General features: G+C 38.9%; 1 protein-coding gene across 1 annotated transcript in view; it reads right to left on the bottom strand.

The window, feature by feature from the left end:
• LOC120416906 (protein bric-a-brac 1) overlaps positions 1-12627 on the bottom strand; it is a 45996-nt gene that overhangs the window by 14065 nt on the left and 19304 nt on the right. The window contains exon 2 of the mRNA XM_039578805.2: positions 4867-4925. The gene's annotated coding sequence lies outside the window, so the exon portion shown is untranslated. The remainder of the gene's footprint in view (positions 1-4866; positions 4926-12627) is intronic.

Genomic DNA, 12627 nt, shown 5'->3' with positions numbered 1-12627 from the left:
TTTTTTTGTAATTTCGGGAAGCGAAAAATTTTATTTGCCGAGTTATCGAACTTTACCAACTCGCGTCAGAGTTTGGCACAAAAAATGACGAATCCAGTTTTGCGCCGAGGGGTGCCACGATGCAACTGTCAAATGTGCCATAAAGATTGAGTTGGGGTTGCTATAATCGTGATTGACGAGCGTTTGAATCATGGTGACGCCATTATGGCGTTTTGATCTTTTTTATAGCAAAGTGACAGTTGCTCCCACAATCGAAGCACCCCTCGGTCGTGATAATTTTTTACTCCCAAAAAAACAATCAACGTTCGTCATTCTCCGAAAAAACGTCCAAGAAATCCGCCGAAAAAAAAAACGCTCACTCACGGTGGAGTTCTCCGAGGCCAAAACCCCGTTCCGAATAAAAAAATCCCCTTGCGCTCGCAACCAAAACAAAAACGGTCCAAAAAGAACCATTACTCGTTTTAATTTGGTTCCATGAAATTCGTTCGGTTTTTGTTGCTGGCGTGAGTTTTTTTTACTCCAGCAGGCAGGCAGACTGTGTTCTGTTTTGGAGTTTGTGTTTTTTTGTTTACTTCGGCCGAAATGGTCCGAATTGCGCGCGCCCTCGCGCCTTAAAAACGTCCCGAAAACGAGAGAGAGTGAGCGAGACAGACGGGGAAAGAGTAATAAGAGAGTAGAAAAAAAAACGAAATTAAAATTAAAAGCGAAGGTCGAAACGCGCGCGAGGTAATAAAAGATTGAAATGAGAGGAGCGGCGACGACGTCAGTTCTCGAAAAAAAAAGTTTCCCGAAAAAAAAATAACAACTCCGAAGCAACTTGGCAAAGCGGGATAAAAAGTTTGAACAAAAAATGGCTGAAAAAAACACCCCAAAAATGGGTAGAAGATAAAATGTGAAAAGTTCAAATCATGCTTCGCAACGAGGGGTCCACCAATCGCGATTATGGCAAACTTGACGTTTGAACATGGTCGCCATTATGGCACTTTGACGTTTCAACTGTTTAACATTGTAGGGTTAGTCACAATTATGGCACACGTTGACACCTCCACCCCCCATCATATTATGGCAACTTGACAGCTTCGCCAAAACTCGCCACCTTCAATTAAGGTGACAATCACGTCGTCGCCAAACTTTGCATATCCGATTTCTTATGGTTCTTGTTTTGCTTGCAAGCCGCACCGCAGTCGAGGACGGATGTCGGACCGCCAAACATGGGAGTAAAAACCCCGAAATGCCAAAACAAAAAAATGATTCAGCCCAATCGGCGCTCACACAGCACCACCACGCGGAAAGGGTGTAAACAACAACAACAACAAAGAGTACGAGCGAGATGGCGCGCCGTTTTCGATTAACTTTTTTATCGAAGTAAAAAATTGACCTCTGGACGCAAAAAAAATCGAGCTGTCATTGTTGGCAGTAGGCGCTGCGATTTTTTTCGCGTGCTGAGGTCACACCGGTGACGCCATTATGGCAAAAAAAACAAGTTTGACAGATGGGTGCCATTGTTGCGCGCAGCGCAAATGAAAACATTTGAAAAATAGGATTCCAGCGTTACAAAAAAACCCGATTTTTACGTAATCCCAAAAGTATGAAACGCGTCGCGAGTACTTGCGAGAGCGTCGCAATAAAAAAAAAGCCAAATCCATCAAAATAAGTAACAACAACAACAACACGGTCGAGCACGTTTTCTGGTCAGATAGTGTGGGCACGTGTAAGGTCCGAAAAGTGCGCGCGCAATTATGTTTGACGGAGCAAGTTTGCGGGTTCGAGCCTTAGCAGGCTGTGGAAGCATTCCGCACGAGGTCACGGCATTGACAGCTGTCGGCTGTGACAGCTGAGTTGCCATAATGGCGGCTGTTTTTGAGTGTCGCAGCTTGCTTTTTTTCTGTAAAGAAAGTTGCTTTGATTGCCATAATTGATTGTGGTATAAAAAATGTTGTAGACAGCTGTCAAACTCAGTAAGAGTTAGCTCTCTAATAATCAAACTCAAAAATAGAGTTTATAACGAGAAGATGCGACACTTTTTTCCTAGAATCGTAAAATAGGGCATTTCAAATTGACTTTTCCTGTGGTTTAATGAGCTTTTCATCAAAAAAAAAAGACGTGAAAATACATAAGCTGAGATTTTTCTTTTTAATCATTTTTATAAAGAAAAAAACTGACTCCAAACCCGCAAAAAAGCTTTACATAAAGATGAAATTTTCCTCAATTTTGTTGTTGTCAGTTTCGCTAGGGTGGCTCCTCAACGCGAACTGCTGCTGCCATCTGCAGGTCGCTGCATTTGACAGCTTCCAAGATGTGTGTCTCCATGTGGGGTCGGCTCCGGAGACACCCTGCCGGCGTAATATTTTTCCTTCTTTTCTCCTGGTTTCTTAATTTTATTGATTTTTCGCCAATTTTCCATTATTCTTCCCTTCCACCCTCCCTGGACCAGGGGTGGGTAATTTGTCTGGACCGTTCAGGGTGGCGAATTTTTGCTCTTCTTCTTCTTTTTTGATAAGTCTTGCCCTCCTTTTATGGCACATTATTTTATTTTTGCTACCTTTTTTCTTCTGGCACACAAACACACACCAGAAAAGGTGGGGAAATAACGAGCGATGCTTTTGGGATTTTCGCTTGCTTTTTTCTTCTTTTTTTTGGGTGGGCTGTTGATTTCGTTTTTCAAGGAATCGCCACATCCTTGCGGAGGAGGAGGAAGTTTACTTTTTTTTGCGGTCCTTTGGGGAGAGTCAAAATCCATTTTGGAGGAGGAAATTTGATTGGATTGTTTGCAAATTTTGGCTTTTTTGTGTCGAAAATGTTGAGCAAATTTAAGCCACCACCCTAAAACATCTTTTGACAGTTTGATTTTATAGCAAATTTGACTTAATGGCGTCGTTAAAATACGTCTTTTTTGCTTGAAAAAAAAACTAGTGTTGCCATAATTTTAAGTAGGCCCACAAAGTTTTGATATTTTTTTTCCTTTCCGAATTAAATTTTTTGACTGCTGAAGTTTATGGCAAATTTGCCATAATGGCAACCTCAAATAAATGTCTTTTTGCCTGAAGTAAAAAAGTGCAATTTTAACCAGACACCCTAACTTTAGATATTTTTTTCCAAACAAGTCGCAAAATACGAACAAGAAAAGCTCCCATTTTTCGCTATTTTCTTTTCGGAAAAAATGTGAACACACGACCTCTAGGAAGGAAAAAAAAACGCGGTGTGAAAGCAGACATGATTAATGTTTTCGAATATACATTATGTACAAGAAATATTTTTTTGTTGGCTTCTGGAGACCGTCCTTGTTCCGGATGTTTTTTTGCTTTCCTTCTGGGAAAGTCGGAGTAAGAAGAAGTTTTCTTTTTTTGGGATTTCAAGGGGATCAGAAAATGGAAATGGATTTTCTTGCTCCCCGAAGAAATATGGAGGAATTATTGATCCAAACTTGGCGAAAGACAAAATTCACTTTAAAAAAGTGACAGCTGTCAAATTTGACGTTTGGTGACGAGGGGTGCATCAAGCTTGCTGCTATTAAACATTTTAAATGCAGACTGATGTGAATTACTGAATTTTTGTATTGCCTGAATTTCACCATAAAATTTGACGTTTAGTGATGAGGGGTGCACCAATTCCACTGCGATAAACAGCTATAAAGAAAACAGCTGTCAAACTTAAGATTTAAAGCTTATTTTGAAGAATTCTCGAGGGTAAAGGACAAATTTCCCCATAAGTGTCAGATGTCAAATTTGACGTTTTTGTGACGAAGGGTGTATAAACATTGCAGCTTTAAAATTTCTAATATAGACGATTTTCTTAGCAAATAAGGGAGCGTTCTTTTATTACGTAACGCGAAAAATCGGACTTTTAGACCCCCTCCCCCCCCTCGTAACAAAATTTCCATACAAATTTTAAAAATTTTGTATGGAGCGTAACACGGCCTCCGACCCCCCCTCCCCCCCTACTGCGTTACGTAATAAAAGAACGCTCCCTAAAGTGACGTGAATGAAAGAGTTAATAAAAACAACTTGTTAAAATTTCACCATAAAAAGTGACAGCTGTCAAATTTGACGTTTGGTGATTGTTTGGTATCGAGAGGTGCACCACTTCACTACTGTAAAAAATATAAGTTGACAATTTTCGCAGCCAAAAAGCTTCATGACTCGCTTTGTTGGTAAACAAAAAGATTGACAAATCTAGCAATTTTGGCAACTTCAATGGGCTAAAGACGAAGTGTAAACAAGCTTTTCGTTCCAAGCACAAAAATCACGTGGACATTTTGTTTACATTTCGTCTTTGGCCTATTGAAATTGTTTTGGTTGAAATTTACCATAAAAATTGACGTTTAGTGACGAGGGGTGCACCGATTCCACTGCTTTAAATTTATTTTAAACAGATTTGTTAACGTTCTTAGTTGTTGTTAGTAAACAAAACAACTGTCAATCTTAAGATTGATGGTTTATTTTGAAAAAATACGAGGAGCCTCACGATGAAAACCCCAAGAATCTATTGATTAAAGCTTAATTAGAATACGGTTACTTGACCTCAGATAAAATCATCACACTTTTTTTTCAAAACGCAAGAAAAAGACCGCTAATTTGGTGTGAAATTAAGCGGCCAGAAATTTGAAATTCCAATTTGGGGGGCGCTGGGCAGCGAAAAAAAAACCAAAGCTCAACCTCTCATAGAGATGACCTTTCGTTCAAGAAACAAGTTTTAAGAAGGTTAGAAAAAAAATGTGAGCAACTGACTCAGCACTTTCTGCGGTAAATGAAAATGTTCGAAAAGGAGAAACGAAACGAACTCAAAACTTTTCAATTGATTTGTTTAGTGAAATTTGTTTGACGGAGACGCGAGGGGTCCACCAACTTTTTTTTATAGCAAACTTACCAAATTATCACATGCGCAGCGTATTTACTTTGTCAGCGGGTAGCGAATTTCAAGGGAATCTGCAAAAAAGGAAACAAAAGTTATGGTAAATGACTGGTGTCTTTGGTCACAATTCTTCGGGCAAATCTAATTACAACGACCCCAATCGGGCTCGATGTGAGGCGGTCTTTGTTGACCGGGGGGTACGCGACAGCAAACACAATCAATTTTCTTCGCTGGGCTGACGACCGAACGAAGAAGCTTTCAAAGCTGGTCAGGAATGTGAAGATGAATTATTTTTCTCTTTTCTTAAATATTTGAATGTTTTTTTTTCCTAGCAAAAAAGAGGGAGATATAAAATAAAAATAAGCGCTCGGGAATCGACCGAAGAGAGACGCGCAAGAAAAAGCTCGTCTAAAGATAATTGAACTTTTTTTTTCGTTGGTGAGTCCCCTTTTCCCACCACGTGTCTAGCCCCTCGTCCCACCGTTTTTTTTGTGTTCGCGCGCGCTGTCATCGCGAGTGTGCACAATTTTATAACCATTTCCATTGCATTTCTTCCCCGTCTCCGTTCGTCTCTCTTTTTCTTGGTAGGGGCTTTAATGTGTTCTTGCTGGGGAGATCCACACGTGAGGCAAGGGGTCCACCAACTTGGCTGTCAAATTATTTGACCTCGTTGCTATAAAAAGTTAGGTGTCAAAGTTGTCAACAATCACAAGTTTTGTCAAAATCGATTTGCTATAAAACTAAGATTTGTTTTTAAAACTTCAGAAACGTTTGACATTTGTTGCCATGATGACAACTAATGTTGCTATAAAATGTCTTTTCAAAAGGTTAATGACATCATGACACCCCTCGCTTTCCAAACTCTTTCCCGGAGGCAGCAGCAGAAGCATCGAAAAAAAAGGATGGTATAAAATGAAAAATCATCTTTTCCTAGGAGTTGTGTTCACCCTCCTCCGCGGACCCTCCCCGAACTCCGCTTCGATTGGGTCTTATTTTTTTCAATCTTTCACATTTCCACACATTTTCTCTCCATCATGTGGATATAAATATTTTTAATAAAGAGTAAAAAAAATCCTTCTTTTCCCCCTTTGCGCTTCCATCTCGACTGACGTTTTTTTTACTCCTGTACTTGTTTTTTTTTCAACCCGAACTTGCATCGGAGACTTCTTTCGTTCCGCCACCACCGACGCGGACCGTTTTTCCCTTCGGGAAAGTATTTCGCCCCTGTCAGCGCGATCGATTTTCATTTTCCCGAAAGAAAAAGTCCAACCGAATTTAATCGAGTTTTTCGTTTGACAGGCGGCCATTATGGCGTGCGCGAGCGCGCCCGCGCGCTTTGACAGCTCGCCATAAAAAAGCGAACGCAAAGTTGATTAGCCTTAAAAAACTCTAAACTATCACTGCTGACATGTAAAAATGCCATATTTGCGAGTTTTTTTTGCTGCTCAATTTCAAAAGCCTCTTTTTCGAGGGGGGCTTGTTATGCGTGTACGCAGCAAACAACCTTCCGACAAAAAAACACAAAACTGTCGAAACACACAAAAACAATGTGGCACACACGCACCAAAGTCCAAACGACGAGGTACGCACTTTTTTTTGTGTTGTTTTCTAAACACAAACTTCGACCAAGAATTTCTGACCGTGTGTGCGCAAACGTCAAAAAGGGTATACACGCTAAAGTCAGAAACAAAAAAGTATCCTTCATCGCACCTTTCTGGGTCAAAGAGTCGTCAATTTTGGGGAAGGTAAAAAATCTCTTGCCAAAAGGAGCCACATAACCTTAAATTTGTGCGTTGGAACAGGGGGGGAGGAGGAGGTTAAGCTTTTTTGTCTGCGCATAAGTTTGCGCTTCACGCAAAACAGCCTTACGAGCGCGGACACAATTTATTTCAATGACTTAAATTTAAAGAGGGGAGCCCGAAAAAAAAGAGAGGCGAATTACTTGGAGCAGCTTGAGATTGATTTTTTTTTCGAGTACACTTTTGTGTGGCATTGGTACGGGGGGAGCGTTCATAAATGACGTAAATTTGGCTGAATTTGTCCAAAAAATGAATGTCGATGACGTAATTGATGAATGACCCCTTTTGGAAGATAATGCCGATTTGGTTGGAGTGAACGGCAATAAAAAGGGAACCAGCAAATTGACATGAGTTCTGAAGGTCGGTGGATTTTGAATAGATTTGATTTGTTGTTGTTGTTGTGGTTGATCGAATCGACAGATGGTTTATTGCTGTCGCAAATTTGCTTTGCTCCGATTTGCGTTTTAAATTGCTTACGAGCTTGTAAATTTAGCAAGATTAGCCTGAAACGTTGATAATTTGCTCTAAATTAGAATAAATTAGATTAAATTTAGGGTAAATAATGCTAAATCACATTACACTCTCAATAAAAAAACTAATTGTTCAAATAACCTCAAAAGAACCCTAAATTTGAGTACTTTTTGACAAACTCCATAAAAAAAAAACAAAAACAGCAACCCAAAATTGACATGATTGCTCCAAGCCACAAAATAACCCAATTTCTGTTTTTCGTACTCAAAAATCATTTAAAGAGAAGTTACCCAAAATTGAGTAATCAGTAACAACCTTCTGTCGTAAAAAAACGATATAAAATAACCCAAATTTAATTTCTACGATTTGAAATATTTTCAAAATAAAATTTACCCAAAATTGAGTACACATTGTTGAAAGTAATGAATATACCCAGAAATGAGTTTTGAGCCAAATGTCAAATTTGGCTTATTTTATAATAAGTTTTACTGTTTGCTCACTTTAAAGTTAGTTTTTTTTAATCTGAGTACTTTCAAGGGGTTGCGGAGTTCTCAAAATGTTTGGAAGTGGGTCAAATGAAAATATTCAAGTAATTTGTTATTTTCGTCAAAAAACAAGTTTTCTTCAGAAGAATGATCACACTTTTTCTAAATACCAAACAAACTAACAAAAAAACCCCATCAAACTCGATTTCCTGGTAACATTACACGCTAAAAAACCCCATAAATACCACCTAGTATCGTATTGGTGCCCTTCAAAACGGGCTTCGCTAGTATTGGTTGGCCCCAACCAGTTGCAATCAGCGAGAGCAAAAAGCAAAAAATCGCGCGCGAGAGTTGTTTAGATGCAAATACTAGATGGAAAAGCCGCATATTTATTGCTAGCTGCAGCAACTAGTTGGAGTGATTAAAAAAGGCGGAAGGCGATCGGGGGTGGAGGGGGGAGGGGGCACATTTAAATGTAATGTTTCATAATTTTTATTATATACCGAACCAGCGAGACTGAACCTTGACAGTTGCCACGAACAATTAGGGTGAGGGATTTTACTGCGATTTGTTGGATTGTTTCATTTGTTTTAATTTTTGAGATTTTTTTATAGCTAATTTTTTTTTTGGTCGAAAAAGAGAAATAAAAAGCTTGAACAAAAATATTACGTCTGTTGAACTGTGAAGAATTGTCAAAATTGGGTAAGAACTGCACGCTTATTTGAGGTCAATCGAAGCTTAAATAAAATTAAACTCAATTTCGAATGTTACATGATCAACTCAAAAATCTGAGTTTTAATGACTCTGAAATTAGTTTTTTAGGATAAGATTATAAAGAACTGTCAAAATTGGACAATAACTGCACGCTTGTGAGAAGTCAATTAAAACATAAATAAAATAAAACTCAGTTTTTAATGTTATAAGATCAACTCAAAAATGAGTATTTTGAAAACTGTCATCTGAGTTAATGACACTGAAATCAGTTTTTTACGATAAGATTATAAAGAACTGTCAAAATTTGGTGAGGACTGCACGCTTGTGAGAAATCAATCGAAACTTAAATAAAATAAAACTTAATTTTGAATGTTACATGATCAACTCAAAAATGAGTAGTTTCAAAACTGTTATCTGAGTTTTAATGACTCTGAAATTAGTTTTTTACGATAAGATTATGAAGAACTGTCAAAATTGGGTTGGAACTGCACGCTTGTGAGAAGTCAATCAAAACATAAATAAAATAAAACTCATTTTTGAATGATATATGATCAACTCAAAATTGAGTAGTTTCAAAACTGTCATCTGAGTTTTAATGACTTTGAAATTAGTTCTTTACGATAAGATTATAAAGAACTGTCAAAATTGGGTAAGAACTGCACGCTTGTGAGAAGTCTATCGAAACTTAAATAAAATAAAACTCAATTTTGAATGTTATATGATCAACTCAAAAATGAGAAGTTTCAAAACTGTCATTTGAGTTTTACTGACTCTGAAATCAGTGTTTTACGATAAGATTATTAAGAACTGTCAAAATTGGGTAAGAACTGCACGATCAACTCTAAAATGAGTAGTTTCAAAACTGTCATCTGAGTATGAAGAACTGTCAAAATTTTAAACTTTCCTAAATTTAATCAAAATTCAAATAAATTTAACCCAACCTTGAGGTCCATCAACGCCTGACGTTTCAAACCATCTACTCTCCATTCAGCGTGCACGTTCCCTCAAATCTTCACCTTTCCCTTTGAAAATATACCCTAATTACCGAAAGTAGCTGCAACTTAAAGAGCACTTTCGGTTGAAGAAATCGATCCCCCGTCGCAAAACGCGCTGACTCACGACGACTCCCGGTCTTCAAAGCCCCTTTCAAAACATCAACAAAAAACACGCACACACACACAACAAAAAAGGACCTACTCTTTTTGTGAGTCCGCGCCGAAGATTAAAGTGCGTCAATCGGTGGGGTTTTATTGTAGGTCAAGCTTTTTGCGAAAAAAAAAATCGCTTCTCCAAAAAAAAAAAAAAACAATAACAACGCCGAAAGCACTCTCGCTCGCGCGAGAACTGTCATTATGACAGAAGGTGCGCGGCGGCGCCATCCGCATGAATCGATTAGGGTGTAAAACCAGAAGGGCATCTTCCAGAGAGTTGGCTTTTAAGACCCGGGGGGGCTACCGTATAATTTAACACCTAAGGTCCCGAAAAAGAAAAAACGCGGTAGCCAAGAATGGCCGCCGTGGCCTTCTTCGATCAGTTTTTTTTTCGTTCGATTTCTATTAGCTACCTTAAAATGTGGTATATCTTATTTTAGTTTAAAACGGCGGCGGCCGCGGCAAATCGCACAAACGCACCACATTGTTCGTCGCGAAGGTGGTAATTAAGGGGGAGCGAGAGAGAGAGCCCCCTAATGTGGTCGACCTCTTAAGACCTCTGTCTGGGGTCCCTGGCGGCACGTGAGCGACTGTAGGTCATGCCGACGTCGAAAAAAAGAGCGAAAGATGATCCCTGTCATTAGAATTTTTTTGCGGGATGAAGAGTTGGGGGTTTTAAAATTTAAGAAGAAGGTCGGAATCTGGGGAATCGGAGCAAAAGGAAATGAGTTTTCGAATTTTGAGTGACCTCGGGTCACCCGAAAATTGAGGTGAAATATTATTTGAAACGTAAATTGATTTTTAGTGTTTACCGATTTTGGGTTAGAATTACTCTTTCGGTGGAGATGCCTAAGTTGTAAAAGCATTCCAAATCAGGTTTTTGAATCGCAGTTTAAAATTAGGTGCGATGGAGATGCCCTTAATGACCAATCTTTTACTATCCTAAGACCAGAATAGACGAAGAAGTGGTCCTATGTAAGCTGTTGAAATATGATTTCAAGTACAAATTAATTCCTGATGTTGACCAATTTTGAGATCTCCCACGGTGGAGATGCCCTAAGTTGTCAAGTTGTCACTTTTTACGTTCGTAGTAAACGTTAATAAGAATTTAATGTAATTTTGGTTTTCAATGTTATCCTATTTTGGTTTAGAATTACACTTGCGGTGGAGATGCCCTTAGTTGTAATAAGTATCCAAAAAATATTTCAAATCGCACTATTGAATTAGATGTGGTGAAGAGCACTAAGGAGACCATTTTTTGCTATCTTTATGACCAGAAGATGAAGAAGTGGAGAATGTTATACTATTTTGAATTAGAATTACACTTGCGGTGGAGATGCCCTGAGTTGTAAAAGTATCCAAAAAAGTATTTTGAATTGGGTGCGATGGAGAAGACTAAGAAGTCGAGATGCCCTTAGTAAGCTTATGAAACATTCAAGTTAAGTGCGGTGTTGATGCCCTTAGTTGACTTTTCTTTAGAACTACCAAAAGCGAAGCAGTGGAGATGACCTAAATAGGAAAATGGAATGTGGTTTTGAATACAAATTGATTTGTTCAATTATTCAGTTTTGAGTTCAAATGATACCCGAGGTGGAGATGCCCTTAGTTTTCAAAGTTTTTCGTTCACACATGGTCAAACTAAAGTGTCGTAGTCAGGAGCGGTGGAAATGCCCTTGAATTTAAACTTTATATAGTAATAGAAGAATGTAGAAGAATTCAAATAAAGGCATAAGTTGTAAGACATCAGTTGTCAAACTGTTTACATTTGCTACAAAAGATCAAATAAAAGTAGTGCAAACAAAGTTGTTAAATCGCAATTTTTAAATCTTGTTCGGTGGTGATACCCTAATCTAGTAATTTTGACTTTGTTTAAAACCAAAGAAGGTGATGCAAAAGAGCTTATTTGTAATACTATCCTATTTTGAGTGCAAATAATACTCTCGATGGAGCTCTTACTTGTCAAACTTTACTACAAAACGTCAAAGAAAAGTATGCGGTGGAGATGCCCTTCACCTTCAAATTTGCTTGTCCTTAGAACCAGAGAAGGTGAAGCAGTGGAGATGCTCTAAGTAGGCAACCCTAAACTCAGTGCGATGCGGTGGAGATGCCCTTAGCTGTCAATTTTTGTCAATTTCTTTGAACCAGAAATTAGGAAAGCGGTGGAGATGCCCTAAGAAAGTTTTAATTTTAAAATAAAACCAATTTGAGTACGTTTAACAAATTGGGGTCAATTTCCAATCACATTACCCACCTCGCGCTCATTCCCATAATGGATTCTAACCTCAACGAACAAAAAACCACGCAAAAAACTCAAAGCTTCAATACTTTACACTTCACCCCTCAACAATTTAAATAAAATGTTCGTCCCATATTTCTGGGCTGGCTTTTGCTACACAACTCCACCACAACCTCGGGCATCGCTCGCGCGAACATAACCTTAAGTTGGGGCTAGAAAAAAAAAGTCTAGTGCATAGAAAAACTAAACACACCGCGCGCGCGAGACTTTGAAGCTTCGTCGTCGTTGAAAATGGCAATGAGAACTGCAAAGCGAGAAAAAACAACATACAAAAGTATTAAACTGTTGACGGGTTGGGAGAGAACAAAAAAAATGGTTAAGCTTGGTGCAGCGTGCACAGTTGGAAAAAATTAGACATTTTGACAGCTGTCAGTTTGACAGTTCGTTGAATTACGGTTGTGAAAATGCTGTCAAATTTTTCTTCAGTGAATTTGACAGTTCCAATCAAGATTTTTTTTCAGCGTGCACCAAATGGAGACGAACGGTTGCTAGGCGACCCCCGCCCGCGAAGACGGGTGCAACAGAGTAAACAAAACAAAACTATGCACGCTGAAGGGAGCGTACCCAAAGCGTGCGTAGCGAAAAAAAGCTCCTCGCGAGAGGAGGGCGCGAGGGGTTCGCGTCGAAATAAATAATTCATTGTAATTGAAAAATACTGCTCCAACGTGCATAGACGAGAGTGCAAGAGAGAGGCAACAAAAGGAAAGATCGGAAAAAGAGGGAGAGAAGGTTCGGCCAAGGAGAAGAGCGAAAAAAAGAAGATTAAACCTTTTTTTGCATGTCGCGACGAGGGGTCCACCGAAGGTGGACGCGAACGGGGAAAATTTCTTTGACAGTCGTCCTCCGCTATTTATTAAATT

The sequence above is a fragment of the Culex pipiens genome, chromosome 1 (assembly GCF_016801865.2).
Source record: "Culex pipiens pallens isolate TS chromosome 1, TS_CPP_V2, whole genome shotgun sequence".
Taxonomy (NCBI): Eukaryota; Metazoa; Arthropoda; class Insecta; order Diptera; family Culicidae; genus Culex; species Culex pipiens.
This window is presented reverse-complemented; position numbering and strand designations above follow the sequence as displayed.